The sequence below is a fragment of the Mastomys coucha genome, unplaced genomic scaffold (genome assembly GCF_008632895.1).
Source record: "Mastomys coucha isolate ucsf_1 unplaced genomic scaffold, UCSF_Mcou_1 pScaffold4, whole genome shotgun sequence".
Lineage (NCBI taxonomy): Eukaryota > Metazoa > Chordata > Mammalia > Rodentia > Muridae > Mastomys > Mastomys coucha.
Window position 1 is genome coordinate 33,246,612 of NW_022196910.1, and position 13,576 is coordinate 33,260,187.

At 37.3% G+C, this 13,576-nt stretch overlaps 1 long non-coding RNA gene across 1 annotated transcript in view; it reads right to left on the reverse strand.

Annotated features, from left to right (window-relative positions):
- The window catches only part of LOC116076395, a 13,793-nt gene extending 625 nt beyond the window's left edge, over window positions 1-13,168 (reverse strand). The window contains exons 1-2 of the long non-coding RNA XR_004112928.1: window positions 13,065-13,168; window positions 12,220-12,308 (exon numbers count right to left, since the gene is read on the reverse strand). This is a non-coding gene — a long non-coding RNA (uncharacterized LOC116076395). The remainder of the gene's footprint in view (window positions 1-12,219; window positions 12,309-13,064) is intronic.
- Between the last annotated feature and the right edge of the window lie 408 nt (window positions 13,169-13,576).

Here is a 13,576-nt window from a genome sequence, read left to right on the forward strand (position 1 = left end):
TGTGTGTGTGTGTGTGTGTGTGTGTGTGTGTGTGTGTGTGTGCGCGCGTATGTGTGGTGTGCATTCAGAAGACAATGCCTGGTAGTCCATTTTCTCTTTCTACCATGTAGCATCTGGAGATTGAACTCAGTTGTCATGTTTGGCTCTGTATGCCCTTACCCACTGAGCCATCTTCTTTCTTTACCATTTCCTATTCAAATTTGCTCAAGGCTCACCACCAATTGTTTAGAAGTGTAACTAAAATTTACCCAATATGTGAGTTAGTATCTGTAGGGGAACATTGAATGATCACGACCTTAGGGGGTAAGATGACAAGTGGCTAACTGTCCTTTCCATGTTCCTCACAGATTGATATCTGTCTCCTGACATTACTCTGGGCCCTTTTAACAAGGCAGAGACAGCATTTCTAAAAGCTCCTTGATTCCTTCATGACAGTCTGCCTAAGAGCTCTTTCCCACTCTCGGATCTCTGTCTGGAACGCCCTCCCCACCAGGTTATTGAGCTTCAGTTTTTATGATGTTTCTTAAATGCACTTTTTAGTCATTTGTGTATCTTTGAAGAAATGTATATTAAAACTTGTTCCCCAATTTAAGTCACTGTTATTGTTACTGTTTATCTGTAGAGAGTCTTTGCACAGAGGTAAAACTTAATCTGGTTCAGACTTTATTTCCTTAAGTGTTTATTTCCTTAAGTGTTCTGAAATATCTCTATCTATCTATCTATCTATCTATCTATCTATCTATCTATCTATCATCTATCTATCTATCTATCTATCTATCTATCTATCTATCTATCTATCTAACTGGATTAGAGATGTTTCGCATTTCAGGGCTTCTGATGTTGAGGCTCATGCCCTTTCAGCTAGACCAAGAGCTGCGATCTCCTGCTCAGCACTCTGCAGCAGGTAGTTTGACCTGCTGCTCACCTCTCTGCAGCAGGTAGTCTGACCTGCTTGTCTTCCTTTACATAAGCAGCAATGAGCTTTCACTTCTATTCAAAGTACTTTGTGTGCACATCATTTTGTCCTTTATGTTTTGAATTCCTGGAGAAAAGCTATGAGGGATTAATTTACTGGTCGAGGTTTGCTTGCCACATGCTGCTGCCAAATATGCCAAATTGCTACACAATTTGTAGTGGTTCCAAACCACCATTATTTACAAGACAAAAACCAAACTGCTCTATGATTACATAGAAATTAAAGCAATCAAAGGACACCATAACACATTCAACCCAGTCAGCTCAAAAATACCATGATAGTGTGCAACTTAGTATTTCTATTATTATTAGTTTTGTTCACATACATGCATGTTCAAGTGAAATAAGAAGTGGGAAATGAGTTTAATCCTGCCTGGGTTTTTGTATAAACCCAAACTCAGATCAAAATACCATTGTCCTTTAATAAACACACACACACACACACTCAATGGACAATTATACTTGCTCTAAGAATATTGGTAAGCATTTGCAAAAAAATCTTTGCAAATGCAAAATGCAGTGTGTTAATGGTTATTGAACCCAATAAAAAGCCACAGGCTTGTATAACAGAATGTGTTGTAAATGGTATTGGTGTTGTACACATTGCCTGCGAGTGGATGAAATCATCTTGCCAAGTGGGAAAAATCTGAAGCTACTGTGTGCTTCTCTCTTCAGCAGCTGTTGCTATGTAACATGCATTGTTCCACTGGGAACCCACAGAACACTGCACATTCATTTCAGCTGTGTGAGACCCCATCCTTCTACAAGAAATATGTCCAGCAATAACTCAAAATCTATTGGTCCTTGTTTCTCAAAATGTTGAATCTGATCCTCTTAAAATTTACACAGTTTTGTAATAACAATTAAAATGCACTTTTAAGTAACTATGCTGTTGCTAGAAATTAGCATTAATTCAGATTTTTCTTACATTTTATTTAACAATGGGGAAAAAAGATACATAAAAATGATAACCACAATTTGAAGAACTGTATCAAACAAGGTAGAGAGAATGGTTATTTATCGGCAGAGTTTCTGCAAGACTATTACAGGATGAGTTTAATTTCTATGTTTAAATTAATCATCTCATTACTTTAGGTATGAACTCAAAGCAATAAAATATATTATCCCAATTTTCTTCAAGAGGTTGCTAAAGAAAAAAGGTTATTAAATGCTGCAGGCTGTTCTCAAAATCAATGTCTTCACAGCGGGGAAAAAAATCACCTTGCACTTTATCTCTTGAAAATGAGGTAAAGCCTCTTATTGTTATTAGATTTACTTTTATCCTGCTTGGGGCTTCTAATGTTCAATCTTAGGTGTTCTTCATTGTACAGATTTTTTTGTGATCTCCAAGAGTTGGAGCTTTGACAAAGTAAGCCCAGTGGCCTATACTATTGTGTTCAATGCTTGCTCCACAGTCTCACTAACAGTGAACAAAAACAGCGATTTCACTGAAGATGGTATAAGGACCTCTAGATTTTTCCTTGGCTTTTTATTTGGAACATCATCTGAAGACTAGCTTCCTAATGGCCACCTAATGTCCAGTTTGACTGTGCCTCTTTAATGCCATCCACTCTCCTTGCACTGACTCCTAGTTGATTTGGTTTGTGATGCTGTCGGTCTTACAGGTCATAGTGATGCCAGTGTTTCCAAAATGAGGCTTTCATTGTGGTGCCTGGTCTCAAAGTTGTCTTTATTCCTAAAAAAAGCAACTGTCAACTTCATTGTGCACTGTGTAGATGTTCTACATGGATAGCAAGAAGCCACAATGTTCTATGCAGTCTCCACCAGCTTCCTTAGGATTATTACATACACTGCATGCTGTATGTATCTATCAGACAATGTGCTGAAGTGATTTGTGATGCTGCATCTGTCATATTTTTATATGATTCCTCAAACAGTTTGTAATAGCGCTCTTGCCCCATCCTGAATATTACTTATCACACAAACATTTAACTTTAATATTGAATATCAAACTTAGCATTTGGGAATTTTTCTTTCTTCCTTCCTTCCTTCCTTCCTTTCTTTCTTTCTTTCTTTCTTTCTTTCTTTCTTTCTTTCTTTCTTTCTTCCTTCCTTCCTTCCTTCCTTTCTTTCTTTCTTTCTTTCTTTCTTTCTTTCTTTCTTTCTTTCTTTCTACTAGATATTTTCTTATTTACATTTCAAATGTTATCCCCTTTCCTGGTTTCCTCTCCAAAAACTCCCTATTTCCTCCCTCCTCCCTCTGCTCACCAACCCACCCACTTCCTGGTCCTGGCATTCCCCTACACTGGGGCATTGAGCCTTCACAGGACCAAGGACCTCTCCTCCCATTGATGACCAACAAGGCCATCCTCTGCTACATATGTGGCTGGAGTCATGGGTCCCTCCATGTGTACTCTTTGGTTGGTGGTTTAGTCCCTGGGAGCTCTGGGGGTATTGGTTGGTTCATGTTGTTCCTTCTATGGGGCTGTAAACCCCTTCAGCTCTCTGGGTCCTATCTCTAGCTCTTTAATTGGGGAACCTGTGCTCAGTCCAATGCGGAAATGATTTTTATTGGTTTAACTCTCTGAAGACATATGGTATAAGAGGGATGTTTTATCTTCTTATCAGGATTTGACACAGGAGCAATTCTAACTGTGTTCATATTTTTATAAGAAAAGAGAAAGATGTGTGAAAGTTGTAAATGAAAGATTGCTTTTAGGTGAAATGAAGTGAGAAGATGTTTTCTTATGTTTCTATCCATTAAGTAAACAACCACCAGTCAGGCCATTAGTGCTTGGTGGGCTGAATCTGGGCTAGTAAAGGCAGCTTTAGAGAATGAGATTGATTCATGAAAGGAAGCTACCTACTAGAATCATGTGTGACTCATGAAGGGACCCTTGGCTCCAGCTGCATATGCAGCAGAGGATTGACTTATCTGGCATCAATGGGAGGGGATGCAGTTGGTCCTGTGGAAGCTTGATGCCTCAGCATTGGGAAATGCTAGGGTGGTAAGGTGGGATGGATGGGTGGGTGGGGGAGCACCCTCAGAGAATCAGGAGAGAGAGGAATGGGATAGGGAGTTTGAGGAGGGAAAACAAAGAATGGAGATAACATTTGAACTGTAAATAAATAAAATAACCAATAAATAAAGAATGTAAATAAAAAAAAAGAAAGCTACCAGGGGGTTTGTATGACCACACTAATCAATTCCTTTAGGGCTCAAAAGATGGGAATTTTATACATGAAAAGGACTGTGGGAAGAACAGAGGATCAAGAAGAGAGAAAGCAAAATATTAAAGAGATTAAAAGTAAAAGCAAGGGCTGGAGAGATGGCCCAGTGGTTAAGAGGAATGACTTCTCTTCCAGAGATCTTGAGTTCAATTCCCAGCAACCACATGGTGGCTCACAACTATCTGTAATGTGATCTGATGCCCTCTTCTGGTATTCTGAAGAGAGTGACAGTGTACTCATAAGATAAATAAGTATACATAAGATAAATAAATACTTTTTAAAAAAGTATAAGCAAAACAAAGACCAGAGGAAAACCTTTAGATTTGAAAGTGACAGTTCAATCTGAAGGAGAGACAGGTTTGTGCTCTTTAAGATCTGCCAGGTAGAAACCCTTAAAGAGGAAACACAAAAACACCTTAAAGAATTACAGGAAAACACAACCAAACAGGTGAAGGAATTGAATAAAACCATACAGGGCCTAAAAATGGAAATAGAAACAATAAATAGATGACAAAGGGAGACAACCCTGGAGATAGAAAACCTAGGAAAGGGATCAGGAGTCATAGATGCATGTTGGTGACAACAGAATACGAGAGATAGAAGAGAGAATCTCAGGTGCAGAAGATACCATAAAACAACATTGACACAATGGTCAAAGAAAATGCAAGATGCAAAAAGATCCTAACCCAACACATCCAGAAAATCCAGCACACAATGAGAAGACCAAACTTAAGGATAATAGATATAGCAGAGAGTGAAGATTCCCAACTTAAAGAGTCAGTATATATCTTCAACAAAACTATAGAAGAAAACTTCCTTAACCTAAAGAAAGAGATGGCCATGAACATACAAACGGCCTACAGATCTCCAAATAGATTGGACCAGAAAAGAAATTCCTCCTGTTACATAACAATCAAAATACCAAATGCACAATACAAAGAAAGAATATTAAAAGTAAAAGGGGAAAAGGTCAAGTAACATATAAAGGCAGACCTATCAGAATTACACTAGACTTCTCACCAGAGACTATACAAGCCAGAAGATCCTGGGCAGATGTCATTCAGACCCTTAGAGAACACAAATGCCAGTCCAGGCTACTATACCCAACAAAACTCTCAATTAACATAGATGGAGAAACCAAGATATTCCATGACAAAACTAATTTTACACAATATCTTTCCACAAATCCAGCCCTATAAAGGACAATAGGTAGAAAACTCCAAAACAAGGAAGGAAACTACACCATAGGAAAAGCAAGAAAGTAATCTTTCAACAAACCTAAAAGAAGATAGCCACACAAACATAATTCCACCTCTAACAACAAAAATAACAGGAAGCAACAATCACTTTTCCTTACCATCCTATATACAGACATCAAACCCAGACACTATTTTGGATGCCTAGAAGTGCTTACTGACAGGAGCCTGTTATAGCTGTCTCCTGAGAGGCTCTGCCAGAGCCTGACAAATACAGAGGCAGATGCTTGCAGCCAACCATTGGACTGAGCACAGGGACTCCAATGGAGGAGTTAGACAAAGAACTGAAGAAGTTGAAGGGGTTTGCAACCCCATAGGGAGAACAACAATGTCAACCAACCAGACTACCCAGAGCTCCCAGGGACTAAACCACCAATCAAAGAGTAAACATGGAGGGACCCATTGCTCCAGATGCATATGTAGCAGACGTTGGAATTGGCTGGCATCAATAGGAAGAGAGGCCCTTGGTCCTGTGAAGACTTGATTCCCCAGTGTAGGGGAATGCTAGGGCAGTGAGGTGGGAGTGAGTAGGTGGGAGGGGAAGCACCCTCCGAAGCAGGGGAACAGGCAATTGGATAGTGGGGTTCTGGAGGGGAAACTGGGAAAAGGGATAACATTTAAAATGTAAATACATAAAATGTCTAATAAAAAAAGCAAAAAAATTATAAACTGACTAATAAAGAAAAAACTGGTCAGGAAGAAATATTATCAACTATACTGTAATCCTTGGGTCTGAGCCATAACTAACAGCACAGGGTAAGTCTTGCTATTTTAAAAATTTGACATCCATAGGCTGCCAAATATGAAACCTTGTGAATCTGTGAGTAGTAAAAAGTTTCATTTTCTAAAACATTTCTATTTTGAGTTTTCAGGATAGAGCTAATCAATTTGTGATGAAACAGGTGGCTTCAGCAGTGGTCCTGAGGCAAGTCCTGAGTTCAGTTTATGTTTGATTGGGTTGAGCATGGCTGCTGTTATATTGTATGAGCCCCTTGGGAAACTGATAGGTGTTTCTTGTTTGTTATTGACTATCTTGTTTTATTTTAAAAGCATATTTTTCTCTTTTATTTTAAGTGTATGGTGTTCTAAGATTAAGTATTTTGATCCCTTTTAACATAAATTAGTAAGATTTCTCTATTTTCAGTGAGTACTGAATCATTTTAATAAAGAGACTCCAATTCTCAAGTTACAGAGGAATTTATAAAACTTTGAGTTTTTATAAATTTCCATTTCCATTGTTTCTTTCCTAGGCAGCATTTGTAAGATGTCAACTCACTTCTGATCTTTTAATATTCTAGATTTTATCCTTTTCCTTTTAATTTGATTTTCAGTCTACATTATTGTTGGGGTCCCTCAGATGCAAGACATAGGAGTTTGCCACTGCAGACTCAACTCATGCCTGCTGTGCGCCTGCTGGCTGGCATGTATACAGCCTGAAGACATCTGTTGTTGACCTCCTCCCCTACTGAGGACTGCGCCTCCAGCCATTCCCCTGAGCTGAGACCTGCGGGACGCCCTGAGCTAAAGGGACAACACCTTTAGCCCTGCAGCCAGTTTCCCTTTGACATCCTCCTAGACTTTGCTCGGACTCTTCCTGGCTCCTTCTTAATTCCTTATGTTATTCAAATGTCGTCGTAACCTAGAGATTCAGTTATGCTCTCTTGTATATAAATGCTGAACCCCCAAAGTAAAGGAGAGCCTTGATTGGAAACCCTCAACTTGGCTTCGTGTCCTTTTGTTCTCAAACTCTGTGTTTCAGGTCTCCTTTCTCCTTTCGGTCGAGGCAGAACCCGGTTCATGAAACTGCGGGACAGTTTCACATTATAAACCATTGATGATACATACACTTGAAGACATATATGGAATTGTTTATTTAATAACCCTTAAGTTTGTGTCCTTATATTTAGGGTTATTATAGCAATCTCTTTACGGACCTTTCTATTCTTTCTCAAAATAGTTCATCTTTCTGCTTTCTCTCCTTCTCTCTGTCTCTCTCTGTGTATGTGTTGTCTGTCTGTGTGTGAGTGCACATGTTTATAATAATATGTTACACGGTTCACATGTAGAGATCCAGAGACAATTTTCTTGGCAATGGTTCTCTACTTCCACGTGTGAGAGTGAGTCTTGTTATTCCTGGCATTAGGTTGCTTACATCAGCTTTCAGCTGATTCTCCTGTCTCCTGGTTGAATCCTAAAGAACAGGATGCTTTCTAGTTCCTTAAGTATCCTGTAGTTGGCATTACAGACAACAGCTGCTTGATCCAGCGTTTTCTACACGGGTTCTGAGGATAAAACTCAAATGATCAGGCTTGTTCTATACTGTGCTTACTAGAGGATGTATCTCATCTGGCTTTTCTTTAATATTTTTATTATTTTCATTTATACAATATGAGGTATGCATAATAACATAGTTTGATTAGGACAAAGAAGGGAAATATTTTGAGTAATTTGACATTATTTTAGAGTGTATCTGGCCATTGGTGTCCCTTGGGAGAGTTCTGTCTAGATCCTAGATGCAACACACATGCTTCCTGAAGTTTGAACACATTGTCATACTTCACTGTTTCCAGAGAGCATCCCTATAGCCATAAATATATCCTTCTGCCAGTTGTTGGATTTCAAAAGACACTACAATCATATGCACTATCTTCTATAAGTTATGGGTCAACAAATTGCATCTCACAAACATGCTTGCATGCAAGAATTCTTCATGAGGGAAGATAAGCTATATTTTTTGGATATTTTTTGAAAACACTTGGAAGTAAAAGCCTGCAGTTTTGGTCATATTTTTGAAAATATAAGAAAAGAATTCTCTAGTTAAACCTTTCCAAAACCACATAAATGACCTAAATGTAGTAATTTTATTCATATTCCCTCAGAAGCATGTAGGACCTCTACTAAGTCCTTCACCTGCATAGCCATCATTTTGTAGAAGTAAGGGACAGAATAGTCTGTCCTAGGGGACATGGGAGAATAGTATAATTCAGCATTGAGACTCGAAGTCACTGGACAAAACTTGTATTAACTTGAGCAAAGATATCAACTCTCAAATGTTGCTATTCTCAGTTTTGGAGGAGATAATAATTAGTTTGTATTATTGTCATAAAGGTTACAAACAGAATGTCTGTAGAGAACTTTAGTATATTGCTAAGGTCCATGGTAAAAGTGCAAATGTATTGAAAGACAGGAGTATTTCAAAGTTAAGAACGGAGTCTGTCACTTAGCTGGTACCTTGACTCAGACCCTAAACCTTAGATTATTGTAAAGGGCATAGGCCAAGGCACTGGTGTTTGATGATTATGAAGCTAAAGAAGGCCACTTAGTGCTCTTAGTATAGAGCCATAATGCTTTGCGTGAGATGCTATTTTTGAGTTAGCCTTTTTTTTTTTTCCAATATGGGTCAAAGACAGCTCCTGTAGAGGCATAGATAGGAAGCAACTTGTAATTCTTGTGGTTTTGACACTGAGAAACAAACATCACCATACTGTATTAGGGAGAAAGGAGAAAAACATAATATGCCCCAGGCTTGCTAGCAGCAAAGACAGATATTCTAAGGGTTCCAAGATCAATTTGGGAGGCCAACAGGCATGGTTGGTGGTTGGAGGCTGTGGTGAAGGCTATGATGGGCTGGTTCTTAACAAGAATGGTGGTTTTGTGTTTTGTGCATGCAGGCAAGTCCTATACTTCCTTGTGGCTGTTACTGTAATTAGTTTTATTTTCACTGCAGGGTGAGGTAGCTTTTATTTGTGGAGTGCATAATTAAATAGATTGATCATCCATCCCAAATTAGCTTAGAGGAAACAAATTGTATTTCTTTCTTATTGTCTAGTACATCACATTTCCAAGTGCTGACTCTTTTGGCATACGCTGCTATATTGTCAAGGATCCCAGTCATCACATCTGTGTGCATTATTTGTATATAATTATTTTTGCAGATTGTCATGAGATCTGTGCTGAGAGCTGACAATTGACTGTCACTTATACTTAAGACTGGATCCGGAGATATTTTATTTTGGTGTTTATCAATAGAATAGTTAGATTGGCTTTTGTCAGCCAATGTCCACTAGGAAAATAAACCAAGTCTATAGTTGGCATGGCATTTACATAGCTCATCTAAAGCATTTTAAATAGTTGAAATCTTTGTGCTTGCCCTCATATGCTTCACTTGAAAATCATCTAGTTACATGGGACACAGAACAGTGTTATTTGTATTCTTATGTCTGAATTAGACTTTTTTTTTCTAGCCCAGAGTTGTGATTTTCTGCATCTGTATTTAGGGAAAGCCCGTCTTCTTATAACTTTATTTGGCATGTACATTAATCACGGCTGACAAGGAATCTCTAGTCCATAATCATTTTTTTTTCTTCAGTGAATTAAATATGACCATATCATAAGAGCATCTTGAAGGAATAATATCAGACCACAAAAAAAAGCCCAAGTCATCTTCACTTCACATCTTCCATTTCCTTCTTTTTCACCACATATTTTCACTTCCTGTCAATTACGAATTATTCTAACTTTGTAAGAGTTTAAGCTGTTCTCTCATTCATTTCCCACCATCCCTTGCCAAATTGTTGCAATATATTCTCAGTTGTCTCTCTCTTCCCACTTCAATCTATATTGTATGAACATCAAATTGTATTTCTATAAAAGGATTTTCAATATTTGGTGTTTATTGTTTGTATGTGTATAAATGTGTGCACATGTATGTGTATGTTGCTGCATGTGTGTGCCTGTGCTTACACATGTAAGTGTAAAGCAAATGTGGGGGTTGTTTCCTAGGAGAGCCCATCCACATTGATTTTTGAGACAGGCTTTCATTGAGACCTAGAACTCAGCTGCTCGGCTAATCTGACTAGCTAGTGATCCTCAGGGATGCTATTGTCCTAAATCTAAGGCATTGTGAGTATTTGCTATCAACTTGGCATTTTCACATGTCTCTCGGGATCAAATGAGTTCTCATACTTGTGAGGAAAGCACTTTCAACAATTTTTCATCCGCAATAGTTAACGTTTACAATTGTATGCAGAGTAGAGTCCATGATCTTTTTGATGGTTTGCTTTTCTTTCCTTTTCTTCCCTCTCTATTAATTACTTTTGTCTTCCAAAAATATTTTGAAATGTTATTTTTTGAACACAATGCCTTCATTCATATAACCAATCAACATGTACCTCAAGATTAGAAAGATAATCTTGACATAAGAATTTCTCCCTCCTGTAGCATATACATATCAAATAGGGATACATTGTTTTATAAGCCATTTGTAAAGTTAAAGAGGCTGGCTTACTTGTGTCTTATTGGACAGAGAATTCATAGAGGCATGCAGAGTAGCTCCTGTACTTCTTGTAGCACTACCATGCCTAAAGGGATACTTTAATTTTTTATTTATTTTTTATTTTTTTGTAAATACTGGGCAAAACATTGTCTGGATATAGATCCCTTTGTACTTTAAATTTTCCTCACATGTTATCTGTAACTACTACTGAATTTTATAGTGGCATATCTCATCACCCCTTTTCTGAGTTTTCACAGAGGAAGCTCTGCAAAGCAAGATTCAAATTCACCTGTGATAGATTGGACCATCAGCAGAACTTATTCAGAAATATCATAATCTAAAAATTTAAAATAATTCAGGCTTTATCACACAACAATAGCTACTGAGGTTGTAAGCAAATCTAATCAAATGTTCAAGAAGATCCCAGAGATCTGATAATGAAGAACCAAATTCCTTTGCCCATAATATAGCTGATAAGAAAAGGAATTTAGTTTAATGAAAATGTATTGACTGGGTGAATTGAAAGTTTCTGCCCACCAAATATCCTATAATCCATGAGGGGAAGGAAGAGACATAAATAAATGGAAAGAGTACAACACCTACATGTGACAATAGGAAAATCCACAGGGAGCTTTGGAGCCTGAAGAGGACTCATTGCTCAGCTCACTGGGACGTAATAATGGGGGCTCCCTATAAATGCTTGTAAATTTATGAATAATTTAAGAACTATGCTATGTGCAGAGGACTTGCGTACAATTTGATGTGTTTGAGAGAGGCAAAGGAGAATTGAAACTAAGACTAAAAAATGAATGTTACTGAGTAGCAGAAAGGAAAGGGTGTCTACCAAAGGAGAACGGAAAACACAAAAGCATGGACACTGCTGTTATTTGAGCTAGCTTGAAACAACAGTGCTTTGAGCATCTTATTACATTTTTCTTTTTCTGAAAATATGTTTGTATCTTTGTTGTTTCTGTTCCTGAGAGTGGAACAATTGATATTTGCAGATAAGGTCATCAGTATGTCAGTAAATTTAAATATATAAATTTAAAGTTTGTAATATTCTAAGGTTCCATTCCACCAAGAGCATAGTATAATGATGCTTAAAAAGCTTAATATATTATAATCCTGATGCCCAGGAGGCTAAGCTATGTGGTACTTAGATATAAAACCAACCTGCACATCAAAATAAATAATCAACCTAACAATGAAGTAAAAATGTAAAATTTTGAAGATGATGACAGGAAAATGCATTCATTAACTAATTATTGCAATATTTTACACAATTTTTGGAATGGTGGGCTGATATTATCACATGATTATTCTTATACTATTAACAAGGATACTTATGAAAATTAAGTATCTTAGGGTGAACTAATGAAAATAATAATATTCACTAAAAAAAATCACTATGAAGTGATTTTCATAGTAAAGTGAAGAGTGACTCTTTCCCACCAAATGTTCATGCCTTACTCCCCAGAACAGGTCACTACATTTTATATATATACAAAATACTTTAGGTACCTTGAATATATAATGAAGTTACATAACTTGAGATGGGGAGGGTATTCGTAATGAGTCCTTCATCAGGAAGAGGTTGAATTCATCATGACCTGTTTTAGGGAAGCAAAGAAAGGGCTTAGAGAGAGAAAGAAAAAGGCCATGTTACCATGCAGGTAGAGGTGAAGTAATATAGACACAATTCTATTTGAGCAATCACCAGAATCTAGAAATCTGGGGTAGGGGAGCATGAGACCCTGCTTACACCTTGGTTTGGATTTTTGAAAGGGATTTTTTGATATATGACCTCTAGATTTGTCTGAAAATAAAACTGAATAATTTAAGCAGCAAGTTTGTGATAATTTTTATAGCAGTTATAGGAACAGTCATAGGTGCTAACAAGGAGGACCTGAAGAACAGGGATGACAGGATCCAAAAATAGTACTGATGACCTAAAAATAGCAGTAAGCATCACACCACCCTAAGTTTCTTTGAAACTTAATGTAATAATTTCCCCATATTGTGTCATATAATGCATATTGGTGTTGATTTAAACTATTGGGAAACAAAATGAAGGGTAGATTTACATGAGATTGTTTAGAGATAGGGCAGATAGGGAGCCAGCTAAATTCTTCTGGTCACTTGTTAAGAACTTGGATTGAGTGTGTATTACAAGTTGTAACAATTGAGATGGAATATCTTTTCACAATATAAGCCACACTAAGGATTCCTAAAATAACATGCTTTTGTATTCCCAAGTCAATGCTTGGATGAGTGAGTGAATGAAAGAACAGATGCCTTAAGGATTATAATGTCAATCTTTAAATTACTTCAAATCACATGGGAATCTTACTACTTTTTCTCCCTACCTTTATTTCTCCTCCTTTCCTTTTTCTTCTCCTGCTTTTCCTCTTCCTCCTTCTCCTCTTCTTTCTAACCTTCTCACTATGGTATTGAGAATCAAACCAAAGGCTTCTTTCTTTCTATGCCAGTGTTCTTTGGCAGTTGCCATAGTGTTTTCCAAGAACCCCACCCCCTCCAATGCACACACTCTACTACTGAGCTGCAAACTAGGGTCCCATTTGTTGGTAGCTTTCCTTGAGCATAAAACAGTATGAATAACCATGAAAATTCTGAATTTTTTTTAATATTAGTTGAGAAATTTTAACTATGAAAACAAAATGTAAGAAAATGCTTACCTCACCTATAAAATCAAATGACTTCTATATAGGAGTATTTTATGAAATGCTCAAGATAAATTATATAGCCATCTTTTCTCCATAAATACCATGTGTGCCTGTGTGCTTATGTTAGGGTAGCTAAATTTAAGATATATTCACATTATAAACCTCATATGTAAAACTTTTTTTTTTACCATGAT